The sequence below is a fragment of the Salvelinus fontinalis genome, chromosome 18, assembly GCF_029448725.1.
Source record: "Salvelinus fontinalis isolate EN_2023a chromosome 18, ASM2944872v1, whole genome shotgun sequence".
In the NCBI taxonomy this organism is placed as follows: domain Eukaryota; kingdom Metazoa; phylum Chordata; class Actinopteri; order Salmoniformes; family Salmonidae; genus Salvelinus; species Salvelinus fontinalis.
This window is the reverse complement of record NC_074682.1, coordinates 42084360-42100859: the sequence shown is the minus strand read 5'-3', so window position 1 is coordinate 42100859 and position 16500 is coordinate 42084360.

Genomic DNA, 16500 nt, shown 5'->3' with positions numbered 1-16500 from the left:
GCAAATAGATACCACCTGAGTGTCATAATTCTCTCTAAGATGGTCTCTGCCGCTATCTGGTTGCTGGTGGAACTATGCCACTTGTGCATTTGAGCAAAGGACTTAACCCCCGACAACAACAGCTCCCTGGGCAGTCCCCCGCACCGCTCCAAAAACCTCTACACTGTATGTATGTATGTATGTAAAGTATGTGTGTGTTTCGGAGGGGTTCGGTTAAAAGCAGAAGTCAAATTTCGTTTGGACTAATAAAGGGATCTTATCAAATAAAGTGATCTTATCCTAAATGAAGCCACGTTGTCATCGTACCAATTAATAGTATTAGCTTTTTGAACCAACAAATGAATATTTACGTATTCATACCACTTGACTTACTTATTTGAATTCAACATTTATTCAATAAATGTTTTTTCTCTCACCAATCTACACACATTACCCCATAAGGACCAAGTGAAAACATGTTTTCAGAAATGTTAGCAAATTTATTTAAAATTAAATACAGACATATCTAATTTACATAAGTATTCACACCCCTGAGTCAATACATGTTAGAATCATCTTTGGCAGTGATTACACCTGTGAGTCTTTCTGGGATTATTCTCTAAGAGATGTGCACACCTGGATTGTACAATATGTGCACATTTTCTTTAAAAAATTGTTCAAGCTCTTGTCAAGTTGGTTGTTGATCATTGCTAGACAGCCATTTCCAAGACAATTTAAGTCAAAACTGTAATTAGGCCACTCAGGAACATTTAATGTCGTCTTGATAAGCAGCTCCAGCGTATATTTGGCCTTGTGTTTTTGGTTATTATCATGCTGAAAGGTAAATTTGTCTCCCAGTGTCTGTTGGAAAGCTGACTGAACCAGTTATTCCTCTAAAACAGCCTTTCTTAAATTATGGGTCACGTGTTAGAGTACATTTATAATTATTTTGTTAATTACTGGAATTGATTTGGCCAAGTACATCTGCGCTCTCTGTTCAGTGTGCTCTCTGCTTAGCAGCAGTCTCTGCTCAGTTTGGCAGCTGCTCAAGTGTGAGAGGGAGATGCCCGTGTGCTTCTCCCTTTTCTGCAGTTTTCTTGAAGATCACTCCGCGACACACACGACACAGTGCTGTCGTTCAAGCCACTGACTTGTCATTCCCACTTGCCATCACTCACTGATATCATGAAATGGACTCGTGCTAGCCTCAGTTCTGACTGAGCTCAATTGTCATGAAACGCATATACAGCGATGAGTTTCTCTCTCTTTCATACAAACTTATAACGATGAGCGCCCACAATGTGTTTTGTGCTGGGAAGTGCGACAGTGGAAAAGTACGTCAGCTAGCAAGGCATTGCTGTCATTTTATAACAGGTGATGATAAGCAGAAATAAGTGAGTACTATCTCTTATAGTAGTAGATGTGAGTTTCACTTTCAAACTATCCCCTATGCACAGCTAATAGGTAACATTCGACAGAGCAAGCTAGTTACTGATAGTGCAACACTAGTAACTGTACAGATGAAGATGAAAAATTATCAGGCCTGCCTCCCGAGTTGCGCAGTGGTCTAAGGCACTTCATCGTAGTGCTAGCTATGCCACTATAGATTCTATGTTCGAGTCCAGGCTCTGTTGCAGCCAGCCGCGACCGGGAGACTCATGGGGTGGTGCACAATTGGACCAGCGTTGTCTGAGTTAGGGAGGGTTTGGCCAGCAGGGATGTCCTTGTCCCACCGTGCACTAGCGACTCCTGTGGCGGGCCGTGCACGCTGACATGGTCGCCAGGTGTACAGTGTTTCCTCCGACACATTGGTACGGCTGGCTTCCGGGTTAAGTGGGCATTGTGTCAAGAAGCAGGCTTGGTTGGGTTGTGTTTTGAGGATGCACAGCTCTCGACCTTTGCCTCTCCCGAGTCCACACGGGAGTTGCAGTGATGAGACAAGACCGTAACTACCAATTGGATACCATGAAAAGGGGGTAGGCCTACTGTACATCTTATTGTATAAATTATTGTTGAAAACTAGTCTAGGTTGGAACTGTTGCTTTTAACCTGTTTGGGCTCAAGGGGCAGTATTGAGTAGCCAGATAAAAGGTGCCCATTTCAAAAAGGCCTTGTACTCAATCCTTGCTCGTACAATATGCATATTATTATTACTATTGGATAGAAAACACTCTCTAGTTTCTAAAACCGTTTGAATTATATCTGTGGGTGAAACAGAACTGGACAATTTTCCTATGTGTATGTCAGAATGCAGAATTTTGCTGGCTGTTCTGAGACCTGTGTATTAATTTGCCTGTCCTCTATTGGTTGAGATGCACTGCATACGCCTTCCACTGGGTGTCAGCGAATAGGGAGAGTTGAAATGGAGTTTCTACGTAGTTCCCAAAGGTTATAAATTGCTTGGAACCGAAGTGTCCCATCTTTCCACTCTTCGCTCTGACGCAGGGAGGGTCTTGGCTTGTCATTTTAGAAGCTCCCGTTTTAGCTCCTAGATATATCCGGCTCTGTTTTTATTCGATATAGGTGTTGAAGACATCGTAATGTTGTTATTTTAAACCAAATTATATCAGTTTATGTCAGTATATTGCGATTTTCGGGTATTTATTTTCGTGACGTTGTAGGAAGTTAGGTATCTCTGGCCCACATGGTTATTATTTACTGCTAATTGCAACGTTGAAGACGACGTTCTCCAACCTAGCAACGATTATTTTGGACAAAGGACACCTTTCCCAAGATTCTTATGGGAGTTCATCGAAAGTAAGAACTATTTATGCTGATAATTCATTGTTCTGTTGAAAAATGTCAAATGCATAAGATGCCATTTCCTGCAGTGTAGCCTTGCGTTATTGCAGCCTGTATTGCGCAGTAAGGTTAATTTAAAAAATGTAATTCAGCGATTGCATTAAGAACTAATTTGTCTTTCAATTGCTGTCCAACCTGTATTTTTTTAGTCAAGTTTATGAATAGTTTTCGATATGAATAGGTGCCTTTACAAGATGGCGCCGGACAGATTGCTTGACGTTATGGACACTATTCTCATTGTATAAGCACGATTTGTGCCGCTAAATATGCACATTTTCGAACAAACTCTATATGCATTGTGTAATATGATGTTACAGGACTGTCATCTGAAGAATTCTGAGAAGGTTAGTGAAAAAAATTAATATATTTTGGTGGTTTATCCGTTATAGCTATTTTTGCCTTGAATCAATGCTGGTGTGATGTTTGCTATTGTGCTAAGCTAATATAACGCTATATTGTGTTTTCGCTGTAAAACACTTGATAAATCGGAAATATTGTCTGGAATCACAAGATGCCTGTCTTTCAATTGCTGTACACTATGTATTTTTCAGAAATGTTTTATGATGAGTATTTAGTTATTTGGCGTTGGTGTCTGTAATTTTTCTGTCTGCTTTCGGTGCAATTTCTGACTGTAGCTGCAATGTAAACTATGATTTATACCTGAAATATGCACATTTTTCTAACAAAACATATGCTATACAATAAATATGTTATCAGACTGTCATCTGATGAGGTTGTTTCTTGGTTAGTGGCTATTTATATCTTTATTTGGTCGAATTTGTGATAGCTACTGATGGAGTAAAAAAATGGTGGAGTAAAGAAGTGGTGTCTTTTGCTAACGTGGTTAGCTAATAGATTTACATATTGTGTCTTCCCTGTAAAACATTTTAAAAATCGGACATGTTGGCTTGATTCACAAGATGTGTACCTTTCATCTGGTGTCTTGGACTTGTTAATGTGTTTAAGTTAAATATTAAAAATATATATATTTTGAATTTCGCGCCCTGCACTTTGAGCTGGCTGTTGTCATAAGTGTACCGACGTCGGGCTTGCACGCCAAACAGGTTAAAATACAAATATAATTTTTATACTTAACCTGTCTAGGATCAGCGTGGCGCTAGCGGCACACCCCCCCCCCCCCCACTGAAAAACCAGTGCCGCGAAATTCAAAAAAAATATTTTTTTAAAATATTTAACTTTCACACATTAAAGTCCAATACAGCTAATGAAAGACACAGATCTTATGAATCCAGTCAACATTTCCGATTTTTAAAATGTTTTACAGGGAAGACACAATATGTAAAGATGTACATCTATTACCTAAAAACACATTAGCATATTCCACCATCTTTTATTTGTCCACCAACACCAGTAGCCATCACCAATTCGGCTAAACTAAGATATTTATAGCCCCTAACCAACAAAAAAACTCATTAGATGACAGTCTGATAACATATTTATGGTATGGGATAGGTTTTGTTAGAAAAAAGTGCATATTTCAGGTATATGGCATAGTTTACAATTGCACCCACCATCACAAATGGACTAGAATAATTACAATGAGCAACGTGTTTACCTAACTACTAATCATCAAACATTTCGTAAAAATACACAGCATACACGAATCGAAAGACACAGATCCTGTGAATACAGACAATATTTCAGATTTTCTAAGTGTCTTACAGCGAAAACACAATAAATCGTTATATTAGCTTAGCACATAGCAATTAGCAGCCCAGCATTGATTCTAGCCAAAGTGAGCGATAAAAGTCAACATCGCCAAAAGATATTAATTTTTTCACTAACCTTCTCAGAATTCTTCCGATGACACTCCTGTAACATCACATTACAACATGCATATACAGTTTGATCGAAAATGTTTATATTTAGCCACCAAAATCATGGTTAGACAATGTGAAATGTAACTCGGCTGGTCAGAATTTGTCCTTGCGCCACTTAGACAGTGATCTACTCTTATACATAAATACTCATAAACGTGACTAAAAAATATAGGGTGGACAGGGATTGATAGACAATTTAATTCTTAATACAATTGCGTTATTACATTTTTTAATTTATCCTTACTTTTCAATACAGTTTGCGCCAAGCGAAGCTACGTCAAAAAACATGGCGTCCTAAGCCACTAAAATGTTTCGACAGAAACACGATTTATCATAATAAAAATGTCCTACCTTGAGCTGTTCTTCCATCAGTATCTTGGGCAAAGGATCCTTTCTTGGGAGAAATCGTCTTTTGGTGGAAAGCTGTCCTCTTGCCATGTGGAAATGTCAACTACGTTCGGGATGAACTGAAAAGCGTGTCCAACTTTTCACATCGTTGCAAAAATAAATGTCACAAAATCGCACTAAACGGATATAAATTGCTATAAAACGCTTTAAATTAACTACTTTGTGATGTTTGTAACTCCTATAACGAGTGAAAAGATGACCGGAGAAATATAACAGGCTAAACTAATGCTTGGAACAGGAGAGGGTCGGTGTCTTCCACGCGCGTTACGCAGCAAGAAAAGACTTGCTAGCTAAAGGTTTTTTTCATTTGTAGGGCCTGTGAACGAGCAATCGAGCCCGTTGGAATCGTCATCACGTAAAGGCATCCAGGGGAAGACGTAAGAAGTGTCCGTATAGTCATAGCAACGACAGTGCCCGTTTAAATGACTTCAGAAAAGTGGCCAACGTTTCTCAAATCTGACTCCATGTCAGGGAAATTGCTGTAGAATGGGCTCTGTTCCACTTAGAGACAAAATTTCAACTCCTATAGAAACTATAGACTGTTTTCTATCCAATAATAATAATAATATGCATATTGTACGATCAAGGATTTTGTGGGAAGCCGTTTAAAAAATTAGCCACATTAGCATAAATAGTCTAAACAGCGCCCCCATCCCCAACAGGTTAACTGGAATAAACTGATTGAAGCAAGATGCTTTTTGCGGCAAACACACTCACGTAGTTCTGGGTTGTTCATCTACAGCAGGAAGCAGTCTCCTGCCTGACTGAGAAAGCAGTAGATGTTCTGGTCCAGTTTGGCACCACATACCTATGTGAGTCAGGGTTCTCAACTCTGACATACTTAAAAAACAAGTACAGAAACAGTTTCAAGGCTGACCATGACCTCAGTGGAGCACTGAGCCCAGAATAGACATGCTTGTTGAAAACTTCAACCAGCCACACACCTCTCATTAGGACCGTGTGTGTGTGTGTGTTTTCTGGTCTACATCTGTGTGATGTTATCAATCAGTTTATTCTAGTTCAGAATTTTAAAAAAGTATTGTATTTTAACAGCAACAGTTCCAACCTGGACTTTCTTTCAACAATAAAGACGCCTGTGTCTTTGTACTGACTGGGTGTATAGGTACAACATCCAAAGTGTAATTAATAACTTCACCATGCTCAAAGCGGTATTCAATGTCTGCTTTTTTTCTCTATTTTACCCATCTACCAATAGGTGCCCTTCTTTGTGAGGCATTGGAAAACCTTCCTGGTCTTTGTGGTTGAATCTGTGTTTGAAATTCACTGCTCAACTGATGGACCTTACAGATAATTGTACGTGTTTTCAAGGCACAAGGCGAGACCCAGATGCAGACACAGGAGGCAGATGGTTGGAGTCTTACAATGTTTAATAATCCAAAGGTGTAGGCAAGAGAATGGTCATGGACAGACAAAAAGGTCAAAACCAGTCCAGGAGGTACAGAGTGGCAGACAGACTCGTGGTCAAGGCAGGCAGAATGGTCAGGCAGGCGGGTACAGAGTCCAGAAACAGGCAAGGGTCAAAGCCGGGAGGACTAGAAAAAGGAGAATAGCAAAAGGAGTATGGGAAAAACAGGCTGGTTGACTTGACTAAACATACAAGATGAACTGGCACAGAGAGATAGAAAACACAGGGATAAATACACTGGGGAAAATAAGCAACACCTGGAGGGGGTGGAGACAATCACAGGAACAGGTGAAACAGATCAGGGTGTGACACGTGTGGGATACAGACATGAGGTAGTGAGTCCATGCAACTTATTATGTGACTTGCTAAGCAAATTTGAACTCCTGGACTTATTTATGCTTACCATAACAAAGGGGTTGAATACTTATTGACTCAAGACATTTCAGCTTTCATTTTTTATTAATTTGTAAAAATGTCATCACTTTGACATTATGGGGTATTGTGTAGGACAGTGACACAAAATCTCAATTTAATAAATGTTTTATTCAGGCTGTAACATAATTAAATGTGGTGGTGTGAATACGTCCTGAAGGCACTGTATGTGTGTGAGAGAAAAAGAGAGAAGAGAGAGAAGAAGAAAAGGGAGAGGTCTGAGTAGTTCTCCACTGACGTAATGTAGACCTGTGAAGTCAGCGTGGCAGAGTGATGATGGAAAGAAAAGACCAGTGAATGAGAACAAGGAGGAGAAGAAGGGCATGCTCCCATCTCGAGAACCGTATCATCAGAGGACATTACAGGATTGTCTGCTCCGTCATTATTGACGGAGGGCAGAATGGGCATGAAGTACAGATTGAATTGCGCTCTATCATGCACTCCTTTCACTGTTGCATCGTGTAGGGATCACTGGCATACCGCAGTTTCGCTGGCCTCCTGCAACATTTTTTCAATATTTTTTGGGGGGGTGGGGCAACCTTCCTACAACTCGTATTGTGTGGAAACATTTGCAGTTGTATAGCTAATCTCATGCATTTCTACACATTTTGCAATGAGGCTGAGCTTATTCTTTATAAATGTTTTGGTTTGGGGGACCCCAGAGTCCGTGGGCCCCCGCGCCTTGCAGGGGCTGCAGGGGGGTGTTGTACACCAGTGGTAGAGATATATACTGTTCTATGGGCAGAGTACAGACCGTTGCAGGCTCTCTAGCTCAGGTTGACACTGCTCTTCATTCTGAGAGTTCGTTATCAGGGCTTTATGGAACCTTCTTTGCTGTGATACAGTAGCTACCTGAGCAGTGGCTAAACTAGCAAGTAGTATACATTCCTATGCAGAAGGTGTCCTCTGTCATGAGGGTACTCTGCTCAAATAAGCTGGGGCTTAATGAAGGAGATGGAGAGGAAGAATGAGAAGAAGCCTTAGAACACTCTGACTGTCCTTATTGTTTTTCCAGAGGGGAGCAGGGAGGTTCCAGACACTAGAAGTGAAGGATGATGGAAGGCTGGGGGCCCAGTTTCCAATCAGTTCCAACTTCCCACAAGGCAAGAAATTCCTTCACTCTTTGCTTTTTCCATAGGAAATATTAACGCGTTACGACAGAGAAATTTTTTCAGATAAGAGAGGGATAGTTCACTTTTCCCCACTCTGGTCTGGTTCCTTTGGTTATAGTCCTTTTCATATACATATTTTTTTTATCAATATAGCCATCACTGAATAATCTCACATACAGTATCTTTTGCTTGGTATCAGGTATGTGAAAAGCAACAGTAAGCTAAACACTGAATAATCTCGGCATTCAGAAGCAAAGAAGATCATTTTCAGGCTGTGACGAGAGACTCGGCACTCAAGAATAAGATTAGAAAACAAGGCTGTGATGACTCATGAGATAGATTGATGTAAATTGAACAGGAGAGAAAAATAAAGATATGATATTAGTGCAGTATGTCTCAATACACCTCAGGTTCACAGTGGACATGTTTCCAGTTGTGAGAATGAGTTATGTATAGAAAACCCCAGGGGGATTCCTGTGTGTAAGGGTTGTAATTAATTTGTCTCAAACCATAATTGTCTCCAAGTACTGCGAGACCGCCAGTTGCCTGCTCCCCCGCTGGTGTTACTACTGATGCCAAATCACTTTGTCCTCCCACAGAAATCAACATGTTCTTTATAGGTAAATGAGGCCTTTGGCCCATTGTTCTCTGTAAATCAAAGAGCTGAATATCAAGGAGGTACAGATTAAACTGTACATTCTGTGCGCACCATTGTAATCTCCATGCAAATCATCTTCTAAAGCTGATGCTCTCTGTAACATTTCTTCAAATTTTCTCATATGTGCTCTATACACACACAAAGCAAACCAAGGTTGCCTAGTCACTGTTTTACAAGCCTTGAGAGAAATGTACTGAAATAACCATCAGGAGCGTAATAACAACCATCAACAACATGCTGTTATGTATTATCCATTGAGCATCAGAAACCTTTATAAAATCGAGTTATAAGCAACTTATACCAATCGTCTTCATAAGCACATACTATATGCCTGCACTAGTTTGCCTTGGTTTTAAAGGTTTAGAAGAAGCTGGCAGCCAATCAAATGCAAGGTTCCTAGGCTGCAGCATGCGTCACCACCACCCGTAACCTACATGTATCAGAGTGTAAGATGCACAGAATCTGGGCTGTTTGTGGTGAACACTATGAGATGTACCGTGTCTGTAGACAACAGAGTTCAACTAGACCCCCATGCAGATGTGTTCACCTTGACATTATGTTAATGTTGTCTCTAGTCAGCGGCTGTTGCCTGTGGTTGCCATGGGCACTGCATTGCTAGTTCCTGGCCTTGGAACTACCACACCAGTTACACAAACACTCTGTGTTCCGACTCATGATAATCACTTTGACCTATTTGTGTCAGCCTGTACAGCCCAACCTACTTGATTTGATCATATTCCTCTCCCAATGCTCTTTACCTTCTCTTTTTTACTATATATTCTATCTAATATATTTTCTCCAAAACATATACTACAGTACCAGTTTATTCATTTGAATTGTCCAACTTTCGCTCAAAGTCAAGCTCCCTTGCCCAAGGTGTCAGCACCTCTACATTACTAATCATAACATACCCTATATCCTTCATAAACCCGTTCCCCAAAACCCCCAGTATTTCAAATACCATAGTTTACTGCTCTTGTTTACTTGTAAGTGCATATTCTCAGGTCAAAAACATTTGTTCATGTTAGCCTTTTAAGTGCACATAACTCTCCTCCATGGTTTTTCATGCATTCCTGACATATTGTTGGCTATTTGTGTGCTTGTTGATGAGTTTCATATGTGCTGCATATTTATTTGTTCCATGCTTGCTCATGAGTTTCATGTCTGTTCCATGTCTTGAATCACTGTTCCTGCAACTGAATTGTCTGTACTTGCAGTAGTGCACTCTTGCCAGGTATCTTCTGGGAAAAGGTCATAGGAGAGTGAAAGACATGATACACTTTGAAGACAAGCACAGCTATATTCTTAAGAAAACAGTAAACTAATAATAGAATAGATGCATTGGTGTAAAGTACTTAAGTAAAAATACTTTAAAGTACTACTTAAGTAATTTTTTGAGGTATCTGTACTTTACTCTTTATATTTTTGACAACTTTTACCTTTACTTCATTTACATTCCTAAAGAAAATAATGAACTTTTTACTCCATACATTTTCCCTGACACCCAAAAGTACTTGTTACATTTTGACTGGAAAATGGTCCGATTCACAGACTAATCAAGAGGATATCCATGGTCATCCCTACTGCCTCTGATCTGGCGGACTCACTAAACACAAATGCTTTTTTTGTAAATGATGTCTGAGTGTTGGAGTGTGCCCCTGGCTATCCGTCAATTAAAAAAATAAAATAATTGTGGCATCTGATTTGCTTAATATAAGGAATTTGAAATGGTTTATATTTTTACTTTTACTTTTGATACGTAAGTACATTTGAGCAATTCCATTTACTTTTGATACTTAAGTATATTTAAAACGAAATACTTTTAGACTTTTACTCAAGTATTATCTTACTGGGTGACTTTAACTTTTACTTGAGTCATTATCTATTAAGATATCTTTATTTTTACTCAAGTATGACATTTGAGTACTTCTTCCACCACTGAATAGATTAAGCTTTTCACATCTGTAGCTGGCTAGGGACTGAGTAGGGATATGAGCCTTCTGGCTAAATCTGACACTTAACATAGATGTTGATTCATGTACATCAGGGATCATCAACTAGATTCAGCTGCAGGCCATTTTTTTCTTGAGCAGAGGGTAGGGGGGCCAAAACATAATTACAAAATAATTTGTAGACTGCAAATGGACTGCAAGAAAACCAAACAGATATAATATTTGACTAAAACATAACCATTTCAAACCTTGCTTACATTTGTCTCTCTATTATGCGTGTGTCACGACTTCCGCCAAAGTCGGTCCCTCTCCTTGTTCGGGCGGTGTTCGGCGGTCGACGTCCCCGACCTTCTAGCCATCACTGATCCATTTTTCATTTTCCATTGGTTTTGTCTTGTCTTCCTTCACACCTGGTTCCAATCCCATCAATTAGATGTTGTGTATTTAACCCTCTGTTTCCCCTCATGTCCTTGACGGAGATTGTTTGTTGTATGTTTGTGTATTATGTGTTGGTGCGCGACGGGTTTTGTACCCACTTTTTATTATTTTGTCATTTTGGTTTTGGAGTTTGTGAAGCACTGATTAAACAACTCAGTTTATACCAAGTTCGATTCTCCTGCGCCTGACTTCCCTGCCACCAACGAGAGAGTAACCATGGAGAGTAACTTGGACTTTCTTTAAAAAAAAATTATATACATGTAATTTTCTGCATTCTCCAACTTCAGTATTTGTGAGAACCTTCTAGTTTGATGTCTATTGTAAGTAAAAACTGCCAGATGATAAGTACGTCCTATAATCGTTTTATTATATGTACATGCGTTCGTATCAATTTCAAAACAGAGCTGTCACAAACTAACAATACGTTGCAGCAGATAAGCAATGTCATACTCTAACCTTACTCTGTATTAGAAATGCGCTGTCAGTACCAGGGCTTAAAAAGCAATGTAATTTGTACCCATTACAGCGTGGGAATACTTGGGAACAGATTTACAAGATTAAAATCACATGAAGCTGATTTCCTGGTATTTTACAGTCTTATGTCCAACAATGAAAATTCAACAAAAAATTGTTATATACAGTACCAGTCAAAGGTTTGGACACACCTACTCATTCAAGGGTTTTTCTTTATTTGTACTATTTTCCACATTGTAGAATAATAGTGAGGACATCAAAACTATGAAATAACACATATGGAATCATGTACATCTTGGCCATGTTCTGTTATAATCTCCACCCGGTACAGCCAGAAGAGGACTGGCCACCCCTCATAGCCTGGTTCCTCTCTAAGTTTCTTACAAGGTTCCTGCCTTTCTAGGGAGTTTTTCCTAGCCACCGTGCTTCTACACCTGCATTGCTTGCTGTTTGGGATTTTAGGCTGGGTTTCTGTACAGCACTTTGACATCAGCTGATGTAAGAAGGGCTTTATAAATACATTTGATTGATTGATGTAGTAACCAAAAAAGAGTTAAACAAATCAAAATATATTTTATATTTGAGATTCTTCAAATTAGCCACCCTTTGTCTTGATGACAGCTTTGCACAGTATATCAGTGGAGGCTCCTCAGAGGATGAAGGATCATCCTCCTCAGTGAATTTCTTAAAAATAGTGAAATATTTAAAAAGTTACCCCTTTTAGATAAAACTACACCAAATGAATTAAAACACGTTGTTTTGCAATGAAGGTCTACAGTAGCCTCAGCAGCACTCTGTAGGGGAGCACCATGATGTAACCGGAGGACAGCTAGCTTCTGTTCTCCTCTGGGTACATTGATTTCAAAACAAAACCTAGAAGGCTCATGGTTATTACCCCCTTCCATAGACTTACATAGTAATTATGACATCTTCCGATGGACGTCCTCTAACCTATCAGAGCTCTTGAAATGACATGCATGAACTGAACTGCATGAACTGACATGTTGTCCACCCAATCAAAGGATCAGAGAATGAATGTAGAACTGAAAGCATAAGCTACAGCCAGCTAGCACTGCAGTGCATAAAATATAGTGAGTAGCTGACTCAAGAAGAGAGGAAGACAATAGTTGAACAGTTTTGAATAAATTAATTTATTCCAAAATAAAGGAGAAGAAAGTGAGCTATATTTCGTAGTATATATATATATATTTGACTTTCCCAATCTTAGCTAGCTAGTTTAGCCTACTCTAACACCCAGTTCAGACAGAGAGGGATTCTATTTTAGCTAGCTGGCTATGGCTATCCAACAACGGGAACTCTTCCAAGTCAAGGTAAGCATTTGGTTTTTATTGCCACCGGGGCCTGTAATTTATTGCAACCGGGACCTGCCGATGTAACTGCTAAACTGCATGCTGTACACTGTACTGCATGATTGTAGCGGGTTTACTGATGTGTTAGTTCTATTAGCTATGCTGACTATGATATTAATATGGCTACAACGATGTAGGCTGTGTCTTGCAGTTGTGGTATGAAAGTTTGGCTTGGAAAGTTTTTTCCTGGTCACAGACAGCTGTTGTGTTGTGCACAGAGTCCACAAGCGAAGGGAAAAGGTGAGAGGAGGAGAGAGCGTACATGCGAGAAGGAATTATATATACAATGAGTAATCATGCAGTTTATATGTGGCTGTATTTGCATGTGATCTGGGGTGTATTCATTCCACCAATTCTGTTGAAAAACGTTTCTTTAGCGGAAGCAAACGGAAAGAAACTGAATTTGCCCAATAGAAACTCTCATTTGCAACTGTTGGACTAATGATTACACCTAAATCAGCTAGATGCTGGCAAGATTATGCAAGGCAGAATTGAATGTGTCAATGTCTGTCACCTTGATATCTAATTTTTAGATTTTCTTTTTTTACAACGTAGGTGCACAGGTAGAGAGAGATTTAAGTAATCAAGGTGACAAATATATATATTTATGATATATTTATTTATTTATTTTTTGCTCCAAAAATTTTGGGGGCAAAATAAAACCACCCATGGGCCTAATTCGGCCAGCGGGCCGCCAGTTTGGTAAACCTGATGGACACTGTCCCTGTCAAATAAATCTTATAAAGTAAAGGAAACTGCATATGAATGTGTGTTTATGTGGTGTGCATACATGCGAAAGGTGAAGTCACATGTTAGGAACATAGTATTTCTAGCAAATATATCCCTCTGGGTAATAAAGATTCTCCACTCTACTCTACTCTCGAGTATGGAGGTTTGTGCACACAAACAGTGTTGAAGCAGTATATTTTTTATGAGCACATGGAAGTTGTGCGTGTTTATGAGGTGGCAGGAGGTGGGACACCTGTTCTGATGTCCAGGTGTGTACGGTGTGTGTCTGATGACAGGACCATGACAGCTTATCTTCTGTTGACAGACGTGACGCGGGTTCCATACTCTATCTCATCCCTTCTCTTCACTTCCCTCACTTGTTTCTGTCATCCATCACCTCCTGTCTTCTCCTCCTTTCTCCTCTATTCTCCTCCTGGCCCTCTAAGCTGCTCCTCATCTGCCTTTCTCTTTCTTCTCCTTCTCTGGCCTAGGGAGGGGCCAAGGCGGACTGGGGAGTCTAGCACTCTCCTCCTCTCAGAGTTGCAGGACTCTATGGATATGTCACCCAGGAAGGAGGGTGTTTGTTTATGTCTAATTTCTGTTTGTCTGTTGTGTTAGTGTGTGTGTGCTTGGTGCGTGTGTGTACATTGTTAGGACCCGCCCTTGGGCTGTGTTTTTTCTGGAGCACATGAACAGCTCCATCGTCAGTCAACCTGTCTCTGGATTTCACTCTGTGTGTTTGTGGCTGTTTGTGTTACCTTCACTGCCCTGTTTCATATCCTTGTTGTAACCTGTACACTCTCATAGGTTTGCACTGTGTGTGTGATGTCTGTGAGTGAGTGTGTGTGTGTGTGTGTGTGTGTGTGTGTGTGTGTGTGTGTGTGTGTGTGTGTGTGTGTGTGTGTGTGTGTGTGTGTGTGTGTGTGTGTGTGTGTGCAGTAAGGTTTGTGGGGGTATCTCTTTGATGTGTGATGAAAGGGGACCCATATGCACTCAGTCTCACAGCAACAACCATGATGCTCCCACCACAATGTGAAATCTTCTCACTGGAAGTCTGTCTGGATCTGAATCATTAGACAACAAGAGACTGGAGCCTCTGAGCCAATGATTGCAATGTCAGTCATTGACTCATGTAACCAAATTAAATGTGGCTCTCCCATTGATGACCTGACTGTTGGCCCATACCACAGAACTTTACCACTGGAATAAGATTCATTAGGTCATCACTCCTTACTTGGATGAGTCAGTGATAAATGAATGACACATCTATTGTTCATAGTCAATTGCCTTAAAATTGTCTGGACATAATGACACAAAACCCTTATGATACCAAACCTGCAAATGAGAGTCTAATGACATAATCACAGTGAGTCAGTCTCTATCAATTCATTCCCTATGTTCATTTGTGCAGCAGGAGAACAATGCCAGTATCCTTGGTAAAGTTCTGGCTGTAGTGGTGCCTCAAAATAATTGTAATAATTTTGACCAATGACCAATGACTTTACTTCTCCTCTATCCCTATGTTAAACTCTACTCTCTGCCATGGCTTCAAATATATTAATTTTCTATTAAAACACCTCCTCCAAAATGACATTGTAATACCTACAGTGGCTTGCGAAAGTATTCCCCCCTTGGCATTTTTCCTATTTTGTTGCCTTACAACCTGGAATTAAAATAGATTTTGGGGGGGGTTTGTATCGTTTGATTTACATAACATGCCTACCACGTTGAAGATGCAAAATATGTTTTATTGTGAAACAAACAAGAAATAAGTGTCACGTTCCTGACCTATTTCTGTTAGTTTGTTGTATGTGTTAGTTGGTCAGGACGTGAGTTTGGGTGGGCATTCTATGTTGTCTGTTTCTATGTTGGTTTAGGGTTGCCTGGTATGGCTCTTAATTAGAGGCAGGTGTTTGGCGTTCCTCTAATTGAGAGTCATATTTAGGTAGGTTGTTTCACAGTGTTCGTTGTGGGTGGTTGTCTCCTGTGTCAGTGTTTGTCGCACCATACGGGACTGTTCGGTTTGTTTGTTCATCGTCATTTATGTGTAGGCTATTTTCCCTGTTCGTGCGTTCTCGTGTTTTATTGTAAGTTCGTATGTCCAGGTTTGTCTACTCCGTTTTGTTATTTTGTTAATTAGTCAAGTGTTTTCGTTTTCGTGTTTTCCGTCTTTACTTTAATAAATATCATGTCTTCACAATCCGCTGCATTTTGGTTCAATCCCTGCTCCTCCTCTTCGGATGAAGAGGAGGAGGACAACCGTTACAATAAGTCAAAAAACATAACTATTCACCCCCCCAAAGGCAATACTTTGTAGAGCCGCCTTTTGCGGCTCTCTATAAGCTTGGCACATCTAGCCACTGGGATTTTTGCCCATTCTTTAAGGAAAAACTGTTTCAGCTCCATCAAGTTGGATGGGTTCTGCTGGTGTACAGACATCTTTAAGTCATACCACAGATTCTCAATTGGATTGAGGTCTGGGCTTTGAATAGGCCATTCCAAGACATTTATATGTTTCTCCTTAAACCACTCGAGGGTTGCTTTAGCAGTATGCTTTGGGTCATTGTCCTGCTGGAAGGTGAAGCTCCGTCCCAGTCTCAAATCTCTTGAAGACTGAAACAGGTTTCCCTCAAGAATTTCCCCGTATTTAGCACCATCCATCATTCCTTAAATTCTGACCAGTTTCCCAGTCCCTGCCGATGAAAAATATACCCACAGCATGATCCTGCCACCACCATGCTTCACTGTGCAGATAGTGTTCTCAGGGTGATGAGAGGTGTTGGGTTTGCGCCAGATGTAGCGTTTTCCTTGATGGCCAAAAAGCAACATTTTAGTCTCATCTAACCAGAGTACCTTCTTCCATATGTTTGGGGAGTCTC